General features: G+C 44.3%; 1 long non-coding RNA gene across 1 annotated transcript in view; it reads left to right on the top strand.

Moving 5' to 3' along the window:
* Nucleotides 1-10,387, top strand: part of LOC133273918 (uncharacterized) — a 376,828-nt gene extending 366,441 nt beyond the window's left edge. Inside the window, exon 3 of the long non-coding RNA XR_009744959.1 lies at nt 10,132-10,387. This is a non-coding gene — a long non-coding RNA (uncharacterized LOC133273918). The remainder of the gene's footprint in view (nt 1-10,131) is intronic.
* The last annotated feature ends 321 nt before the right edge of the window (nt 10,388-10,708 follow it).

The raw sequence follows: 10,708 nt of genomic DNA, 5'->3' as shown, positions 1-10,708 counted from the left end.
AAGAGGTACACATGTGCAGAGCACATGTTCATAAAGCTGAGTAAAGGGACACACACAGAGCAGGTCTCGGTGACTTCTGCCTTCCCAGGTAGCCAGCTAAAGCTGTATTACCTCCATAGTGCACTGCTTTTCCCCTTCCACCCCAAGACATGCCACCCCCCCCTCCCCCAGATGTCTTTGGTAAGAAAGATTTTCCTGAAAAATCTGTATTGCTATTTTCAGGATTTCACTTGAAGGCTCCAAACATTTACCAAAAAGGCTTCCCTGATTTTTTCCATTTCCAATGCCATAAGCCTCGTGCTTCCAGTTATGCAACGGATACACAGTGTTGAAAAAATGTTTGACCAAAAGTGAACACATGACTCAATATTTGAGGTAATTTCTTCACTTGAAAAAGCCAAGCAGCAGCGAGGATGAGGAGTGAGGCTGGACGGGGCTTGGAGCAACCTGGTCTAGTGGAAGGTGTCCCTGCCTGTGGCATTGGGGCTGGAACTGGATGAACTTTAAGGACCTTGCTAACCCAGACCACTCTGTTTATGATTCAACATTCATGGAGCGGGTGCCAAGAGCCCTTTGCACGCAGAGCTATGAAACATCCACATTCTGCTCTGCTCCCTGTCGCCTGAGTCATCCCGCTGTGACTCACATGGTCGGACACGGAGGTGTGGCGGCTGCGGTTTGTAAGCTTGGGATAGTGAAGACAGAGTGGCTGGATTCAGTGCTGGAGCAGTAGATAAGGGATGTACTGGCTCTGTAGGAGACCTAAGTCCCAGAGATGGTGCCTCTCCCTCGCAGTATTGTAAGGCCTTGCCATACACAGCCTTGCAAACCAGGGCTGGCTGCTTCTCAACAGTGGACAGAAAAACAGTAATTTCTCAAAAATAAGCATATTCTTGGGGTTTGGAAAATATTTTTAAGCACTCATAAGTAAGTATCCTGTTTGCTTTAGAGACTCTAAAAAGAAAACGAAACCCTGCTTGGCACCACGTACAATTGAAAGCTCTGAATTGCCAACCCAAGAGGTGGGAGAGACAGAGGAGCCAGACAGGCTGCTAAGTCATTGGATCACAGTTACTTAGGGAGGTGGTCTCTGACATGCGCTTCACTATGGGCAGACACGTTCTCTTTACACAGTTTAATTTCCCTATTTTAAATGCCCAGCATTAATCTGATAGCACACAAGAGCCAAGTGATATTTAACGGTGCGCTGGTTTTAGCAGGGATGGAGTTAATTTTCTTCACAGCAGGTAGTATGGGGCTATGTTTTGGATTTGCGCTGAAAACAGTATTGATAACAGAGGGATGTTTTCCTTACTGCTGAGCAGTGCTTACACAGAGTCAAGGTCTTTTCTGCCTCTCTGCATGGTCTCAGTCTGAAGAAGAGAAGGCTCTGGGGAGACCTTCAAGTAGCCTTCCAATATCTAAAAGGGGGGCTACAAGAAAGCTGGAGAGGGATCCAGCAATGGGGGTGGAGATGAGCATTAGCTCATTTCCACAGGGGTCTCAAGGTCCCTTCAGGACTGAGAGTAACTCACCCACCAGCTCTGGGTTCCCCAGACACGCAGGCACCATTTCACTGTACAATACCATACATTATTAAACATTTTCCTCTAGCAACAACCTTTGACAGGTTGCTCAGCAATAGCTTTGAAGTGCCACCATCTATCGAGTGCTGTTTATTGAAGGGCTTGCCTGCCATAATGTCACAGTAATGTTTACCATTGGGTTAATTAACTACATACTCTCGTAGTTTAAAATAAGCCATTTAAGCCAAATAACTTTATATATAAATGAAAGTTTGCAATTACAGCTGAGGAGTTATCATCAACCCTTTGCTTGGCCCCAGTACCCTTTACTTTATGCTGACTTATATCAGGAATTAACATCATCTTCTATTCTTGTAGCCACCAAGTCTCCCAGAGGCAGAAGACTCCACTCCAATGTGCAACCTCTCTCTGTAAAGTTAAATAACTTCAAAGTGGTAATTTCAAACTGCTTAATGGAAACTAATAAACAGAAATCTGCTTCTGTCTTGTCTTTGTCATGGTAAATTAAAGGGAAGGAAACTAATCGAGAGGGCAAGAAGCTCAATGGCTGAAGAGATCCATTTCCCTTTACAAAGCAGAACAATGCACAGCAGTATGATTTTATCAGTCTCATAAGCTCTGTGGCCTGACTTGTGCATGGTGTTGGCAGCAACCATCATATGCAACGTGTGGGCTGCAGATTTATCACTGAGGCCGTGCTTGGTGTAGTCCCGAGGTGTTAAATTCAACCATCATCTTTCCTTCCTCTCCGTGCAGGCTCCCAGGCTGGGCAATGGGAACTGTGACAACATCATCTCCTTTCTCAGACACAGGCATGTGTCTCCCCTAGCATTAGTGAAAAAGTCAATGCAGAGAAAGGTTGAGAACTTCAGTAACTCAAGTTTGATCGTCAAGACAGCAAAAGCAGCAGATACAGAGCATTGATGCAGCATCATCCCTGCTTCTCACATATACCTTCACATATATGACCAAGTCTGGACTTGCTCTCTTTCCCCTGCACCAGCTCCCTTTTATTCTCTATTATAAAGCATAAAGCAGAAGTCCCACCTTTGCAGCTTCCTTCTCCCAGTGCAAAATTCCAGCTCATTCAGTTCCCTCTTGCTTTGGCAGTGCCAGGAGAACAATAAGTCCACCCCAGAAAGCTTCACGCAGCTTCTAGCACTGATGCTGTAGATGAGCAAACCCACACCACAGTTTGAAGCTTTTCTACTATTAGAGATGAATAAGTGTGAATCATTTTATACTCGATGCACTGACCTGAGCATTAAGGTGCTTTCCAAGAGTTAAGCGGGTCTTGTGGCAATTTGTGTCAATAGATCAACAGAAGTCCTCAAGCCCCCCAGGCTCAAACTTTGTAGTAATTCCCTTCTCAGCTGCACCAAGCTCCATGGCACGTTGTCCACAGACCCTTAGAGAAGCTTTTGCATCTTAATAGTATGAAAAAACTGGATGAGGAATCCCTACATTGATCCCAACTGCCTGTGCAGATGTGTTTAACAACCCCCATGGCTTGCTGCTACCAAAAAGGCAAAATCCTGGTGCTTTTTGACTCATTCAACCTTGCAGACAACTAATCCAGCCTAAAAAGACAAAAGGAATAGCATTGTGCTGCAGGAGGGGGTTGAATCTGTTCAAGCCTACCCCCACCAAAGGCAGTGTGTGCCACTGCTGCTCCCATCTCTTTGCCACGGGAAAGATGCTCAATAAGGAAAGTAAAAGCCCTAAGTGATACTGCACTCAGCACACAGTCAGAAGGAAAACATGAAGGCCAAAGGAAGGTGGGACAACCCTACCTGACCCAAGGCAGCTGCAATACCAACCACTCCTAAGAGTTTTTTTATTGTAACAGCAATCATAGCATCATTTAGGTTGGAGAAGACCTTAAAGATCACAGAGTCCAACTGTGATAGGTGGCTTTTGCCATAGCTCAGAAAACCAGAAGAGATAGGAGAGAGAAGAGCTTTGTCCCTGGCAGGTCAGCAGGTTTTCCTTCTTTGCCACACTGCATTTGATGCCAGAGTTTTGCAGAGCACAGAAATTCATTCTCCTATGAGACCTCGCATTGAACAAGGCTCAGATTTAAATCTTGTGTACAGCGTGTTTGTGTTCTTCCCGTAGCAGTCAAACCTAACACAGTGTAATACAAGTCTGTGCGAAGATGTGGGTTACAGCAACGTCACGCAAACAGCACTGCGAGTGGCTAAACTGCTGTTGGTTTTCCCTATTTTTATCAAGTTCAATGTTAAAAATAATCAGTAGTAGAAACAGCCTTCTGTGACAGGAGGATTTGCCAAGGCAGGAGGGCTGAGAGCAGCAGCGCTGCCCTCTGCTGATGGCAGCAGGATGGTGACGGGCCGCCACCAGCTCAGACAGCCAAAAACCAGAGGGGCCACATCGAGCTCTGCCTTCACACAACAGCCATGAGCTCATTTTTCCAGCTTGCTTTTTCTTTGAACCACGCAGAGCAGTTTTTGCTCAGTGTCACTCCACAGACACTCTCCTTTACTGACTCTGACAGCCAGTACACACCAACGGGAGAGTATCAAGATGTCATTATCCCACCGTACTCACTGCTTCTCACTCAGGCCAGACCTATAAAACTGTGTTCAGCTTTGGGCCTCACTGTAGAAAAAAGATGTGGGCAGGATGCAGAGGGTCCAGAGAAGGGCCACAAAGATGAACGTAGCCATGTGAGGAAAGGCTGAGAGAGCTGGCCTTGTTCAGCCTAGAGAAAAGGCAGCTCATGGGAGCTCTGATCACCATGTTGCAGTATTTAAAGGGTGGGTACAAAGAAGGCAGAGACTCCCTTTTGACAAGGAGTCCCAAGGAAAAGATGAGGGGTGATGGACACAAGTTACTCCTGGACACAAGAGGAAAGTTTTTCACAAGAACAATCAACCATTGGAATAATCTCCCTGGGGAAGTGACGGATTCCCCGACACTGGCCTAAGGATTTGGCTGGGCAGGGTGGTGGGCCAGCTAGTCTAGGTAGTGCTTTAGCTAGAAAGGTTGGACCAGATGATCCTTGAGCTCTCTTCCAACCTGCTGTTCTATGATTCTGTGATCAAGGAGGAAAATGGCAGATCTACTGATGCCATCATCCCCATCTTCCAGGTTACGTGGTGCTGCTCATGCTCAGATTTCCAAGCAGGAAAATAAGGACAGCATCCAGGTTGAAATGCAAATAGACGTTGAAGCACCTGTGTTAAAAAGCTTTCAAGATAACCAGCTCTGGGTCCTTGAAGAGCACTGAGGAACTCCAGCTTTATGCTGCCCAACACACCGTGAGAACAAGCACCAGGGTATTAAAGCATTAATTCTTCCCACTTCTGACCAAACTTAAAATAGGATATTCCACCACCTTCTCTGTGCTGGAGGGTGTTGCCCTGCAACTGAAGGGAATACAGAGAAAATAGAAAGCACAAGACTCAAGACTCCTTTGGACAATTTCTACCACAGAAAGCACTATATATAAAGTGCTTCGCAAATTATCATGCAAATGAGGCACGTTCTTGTGAAAAGGCATCATTATACAGTTTTGCTTTTCATCATCCTTTAACAGCTTAGGAAAATGGAGCATCCTGACCAGGGAAGATCACCCCTTGTTAGCACATACTGGGTTCCCACCAGAAGTCATAGATCCACCCCAGAGTGTAGATCTCATCTGTGCCATTTGCCCCCTTCTGAACTTGTTTCAAGAACGGATAAATTCCATGTTTGCTTTTAATCAGACACAGAACAGTGTCAGTTTCCTTAAGAGTCACAGGCTGGTTCTGGTGGGCAGGGACATCAGGGGGTTCCTCATCCCCACTTGGAGCAGGGCCAGCTCCAAGACCAACGATGCTGCTCAGGGCTTTATCCAGGCTGGCCTTCAAAGCCCCCAAGGACAGAGGCTGCACAACCTCCCTGTGCAGCCTGCTCCAATGCTCTCCTGTCCTCACTGTGATAAAGCTTCCCCTTGTTGATGTTATGACTCTCTAGCTTTTAAACTCACACCATCATCCAGTTTTGAAGCAATACAGGCTGGTGTTTGCTTTAAAACACGGTCTTCACCACCAGCAGTTTTTCACTTTAAACTCAAACTATGAATTATGCCCCCCTCACTTCACATCAAGGATGACATCTCCAGCCTTAACATCCCTCAGAAACAGGTACTAACAGGATAGGGCACTGCAGGATACCTGACTTGCACCCACCTGCCCACAAGATCCAACCATTGATAATTTCAATAACTCATCCTCTCTAGGATCCCTCAGAGGAACAACTTCTTCTGCAGAGCATGAAATTAAGTGCTTATGGTGAACATGTGTTCCAGCTCCTCTTCTGGATGAAGATCTTCCCACTGACAGTCTAATGCAAACATGCCCCCACCAGGGTCATGATCCCACTTACGCTGCTCTCTGCCTGAGCTTTCTGCTCTGCCTCATTCAGCAGAACACTTTGTACATGGGGTTGTATCAGGGAAGTTACCTGGTCTAAAGGTAACTGGGATAGTGGCAGAGGGAAGGGATAGGGAGATGTATATTAAGCCACCATTATGCCCAGTGAAACAAATCTGGTGATTGACAGCACAACTTGATGTAAGAGTTTACGGGACAAGTGCTCCAAGAATTCCCTCCCCTAATCACCAGAAGAATCTGTGAGAGCAGGTGAGATCTTGTACAGACAACAGAACTAGGACCTGAAATTAAACCCAACAGCATGCCACTCGCTTCTCAGCATAGCTCTTCCCCTCTGAGTGCCACGACAAAGCGGGAAAGAGGGAAGAAACACAGGTATTATTTCATCTCTGTCTCTCATTTAACAAGGAGGCTGTGCTTTGGAAAGCACTACTACAGAACCGAAGTGTTTGCACCATTACCTTGACCATTCCTTTTTATTTCTGCAGGTGGAATTTTTAACTTAACCACAACTTATGAACTGCTGCACAGGAGATACAAAGTCCCCATTCTTCTGCCTTCACTGTCATCAACCTGAACAATCAGCAGATCTCTGGAACAGAAGTACCCACTATGGTGCAAACAGCTTTTCATGCTGTTTCCCACATAGCTGAGAGATCCTGCAGGCAATAGTGACCAACAAGAACTTACCTTGCTGTTACAGCTCAATGGGTGTCTTCACAAAAGCACATTTTTGGTTTGAGTTAGCTCAAATTCCTCTGAATTGTGAGAATAGAGGAAACTTTAAATTCAATCCTTCCACAACTACCCTGAAAATGCTATTTGGGAAAAAATGAGGCAATACAAAGTACACCAATGTCATGTATAACTAGCCATTATCCCTCTTCAAACCATGACCTTTCCTACTGCAACCTCTGCCCATGCACAAGTGGCACATTTCCAGGCATCAGTCACTCCCAGGTGGAGCCAGGACAGAGAGTGCAGAGCTCACTCCTCTCAAGGTCACACATACCAACATCCACCCACCGAGCTCATCTGGGTCCCAGTGCATGTCCTTCTCCAAACATCCCAGAGGGAAACGCATTTTGTTGTGTTGTGCAGCGATAGTAACTCTTGCAGCATGTACTAGTTATTAGAAGCTTGTATTACAATTGATTTGCAGATGACAACACTATGATGTGTCTGGTGGGTAACAGCTGTTTGAAGCATATGGAATTGCATTCTAATCATTGGAATTTTGTGTTTAACTTCAGAAATAGGAAAACCAGTATTAAGAAATATATGTATGAGAAGTTTCATCCTTAACATAGATGCCCAAGGGCTTTTACTTAGCAGAGGTGAAGGACACTTTCATACTGATGTCTCACCTTTTGGACAGTGCAGAGGCAGTTCTGGCACTGGCTGGTCAGTGAATCAATGCCTGTGCACAGAATGGCTCAGAACTTGCCTGGAGCTAAGTGCTTGCCTTCACAATGGTAGACCAGAACTAATATATCTGACACAGTAGATCTAACTATGCACATAGTCACCACTTTGCAAGACCCCTGGAATAGCTTTTCAAAACTAACTACTCCCCTAAGAATTATGTAGATAACTATTGCTTGGCAGATCCCCTCCCAGAAATTCCATTACAGATTTTTGGGTCTGCAGGGCAGTCAGCAATTAACATAACTGGATCAACATTTCCAAGTCTTCATCTCTACCAATGCAGAAAAGGTGCAAGGAATAATTCATTAGAGGAATCCAGAGGAGCACACAGTCCCATAGCCAAAAGTTAAGATAAAACATTGGCCACACGTACTATTCTAGTAACAGATGTAAAAATTATATTCAGTGCACAGTTTAAGAGGAGCTTGTTTTCTAACCTTAAAGTGGACTAATATTATTTCCAGTCTTTACTGCTCACTGCTGCCATTTTTACCTTACTGAAAGAGTGAAGATGTGAGTAAAGGCAGCCTGTTCTGCAGGCCAAGATATACGAAGAATATAAATGTAAGGATGAGTGATGACCAGACTTTGTAGTTCACCTTGCTGCCAAGCCCTGGAGTTTCTCATAGTTATCCACCCTATCCCACTGAACTCCTGATAAGAGAATGAAAACATTGGTTTGTGGGTAACTCAGCACATCCAAATGTGTCAGTCTAGCACTGGAATCGTTCAGAGCCAGGAAAAAACACACGCAACACTCTTCACAGGTGAAAAACAAGTCCCATTCCTCCTCTACAGCAAGCAAAATCAGGTGTTTTTTTTTTCTTCATTAGCAAGGCAGTTTGTGAATGGGCAATACCCAAGACTGACATGCTCAAAGATAGCAATGGTCACATCCACATTTAATATGCCTTATGCACAGGCTGCAAAAATCACAAAAGGAAGAGGAAAAACACTCACAAAAGTCAAGTCATTCTGATTTTATATTCAGTCTTTGCAAATCAAGGATGTCCTATTTTCACTATTCAAGGCAAAAGTCTACACAGGCATGTCAAAAGCAGTAAGTGAAAAACAGTAAACACAACAGTCTTGAAAATACGTTTAATGTCTAATCTTATACAAAAGTGACAGCATTTTCAAAAAAATATCAAATCCTGTATTTATAGCTTCTCACTATCATACAGCAATATTTGTTTCATCTAAAGAAAATACAGCAGCAGGTGATAATCTATACTTTAAAGATGTGATTGCTTATATTTCATATTGTAAACAAATGCAGTATGTCAATCTCAAAGCACAAGTCAAAACGAACTTCTCAGCAATTTAACTCAAATGAGGCATAGAAATGTACAAATTCCATCGCAAAAGCTTCAGGCCAGAAGTTGCTCACACTTGACATAACATGTGATAAAGTTACTACACGGTATATAGTGACAACTTGAGTTTTTACACAATAGATTAACAGGTATACCCTTTTCACTGCTATGCAAAGAACTTTGCTCACAAAAACAAAGGGGTTATGAAACAGTTTCCATGACCTCAAGAAATACGAATATACATTGAAAAACATCCCATATATACTGAATTTTAGCCTAAGTGTTCCAGTACTAAATCCTGCCTATTTCAGGAAGAACCTAGAAGTCTAGTTACTTTTACAAATCCCCTTTCAAAAAAATCATTACTTGCTACGTTCGCTTTATCCTTTCCTACTTCTTCCCATTCCCTGCAAAGACATCCAGCCAGTGCAATTCTGAACTGGAGTGCTGCTACTGCATGACCCATTCATTTGGAATACATGTTTTGTTATTATATTGATTTATTATCTAAGGCTGCAGGTATCAAAAAAGCACTTGAGCAAATATAGTCAATGTTCTCTTATGTTAATTTTAAATTAGTCTTGCCAAGATCTAAGCCAGGTCTATTTGGGGGCAATTGAGCCTTATTTAAGGTTAGTGAAGACTTGCACTTTCGGCTCCTATTTCTAGAGTTACAGATGCTAAGTTTTAAGCTGAAACATTAAGTTTTTTGTTCAGCTCCAGTATTGTCTTTCTAGAACAAAAAAAAACACATACCTTTTCTATTAGCTTCCATAACTTTAAATTAAAACAGCACCAGCTAACTGCTTTCTTCTGAAAAAATACTGCAGGACTTCGCCATAAAGGGATGCCATCCAGCAGGACCTTGACACGCTAGAGAGATGCACCAATGCCAACCTTATGAAGTTCAAAGTGAAGCACAAGCTCCTGTACCCGGGTCAGGGCAATCCCAGGCACAGCTACATGTTGGGCAGAGAAGTGATTCAGAACAGCCCTAAGGAAGACTTGGAGGTGGTGACTGATGAGAAACTAAACATAACCCAGCAGAGCGCACTTGCAGCCCAGAAACCAACCGTACCCTGGGCTGCATCAAGAGGAGCATGACCAGCAGGTCAAGAGAAGTGATCCTGCCCCTCTGCTCTGCTCTCGTGAGACCTCACTCAAGCATTGTGTGCAGTTCTGGTGTCCTCAACATAAGGACACGGAACTGCTGGAGCAAGTCCAGAGGAGGGCCACGAGTACGATCAGGGGACTGGAGCACCTCCCATATGAATATAAGCTGAGAAAGTTGGGGCTGTTAAGCCTGGAGAAGAGAAGACTGCATAGAGACCTCCTAGCAGCCTTCCAGTAACTGAAGGGGACCTATAGGGATGCTGGGGAGGGACTCTTCATTAGGGACTGTATCAATAGGACAAGGGGTAACAGGTTTAAACAGGGGAGATTTAGGGTAAATATAGCTCTGCGTGTGGTGAGGCACTGGAACAGGCTGCCATGGAAGCTGTGAATGCTCCATCCGTGGCAGTGTTCACGGCCAGGTTGGATGAACTTTGAGAAAACTGGTCCAGTGTGAGGTGTCCCTGTCCATGGCAGGGGGTTGGAACTAGACGATCTTAAGGTCCTTTCCAACCCAAACTGATCTATGATTCTGTAAAGGCTAAACTACAAACAAGCATCACCATCAGGTCACCCCATTTGTTTTTAAGAAGTCCATCACACACATGCAGGAAGCCACAATAAGGTACTGGAAGAGAATCACCTCACTTTCACAGTTCCATGATACAAAGACTCCCTAATGAGATACTATATTAAGCAAAACTTGTTCCTAATTCTACCTACAAAGGCTAAGTTAGGATATCCCCAGCTGGGGATAAAACAAGCCATCCATGGTCAGAGTATAGGCTATGAAGTACCACAAAGAGTGCCAGAACTCCTCACTGACACATGGCTCCGTGTCTTGGTAACACTAAACTAGCATTGCAGCAAGCCCCTTGCATGCACTTAGCACAGATATGGCAAG

Source organism: Pezoporus flaviventris, unplaced genomic scaffold, assembly GCF_033815535.1.
Source record: "Pezoporus flaviventris isolate CSIRO_AGI_PZ_B2104156 unplaced genomic scaffold, CSIRO_AGI_Pfla_v1 ptg000035l, whole genome shotgun sequence".
NCBI classification, from domain to species: domain Eukaryota; kingdom Metazoa; phylum Chordata; class Aves; order Psittaciformes; family Psittacidae; genus Pezoporus; species Pezoporus flaviventris.
Note: the sequence above shows the minus strand (reverse complement) of the source record. Positions and strands in the feature narration are given on the sequence as shown.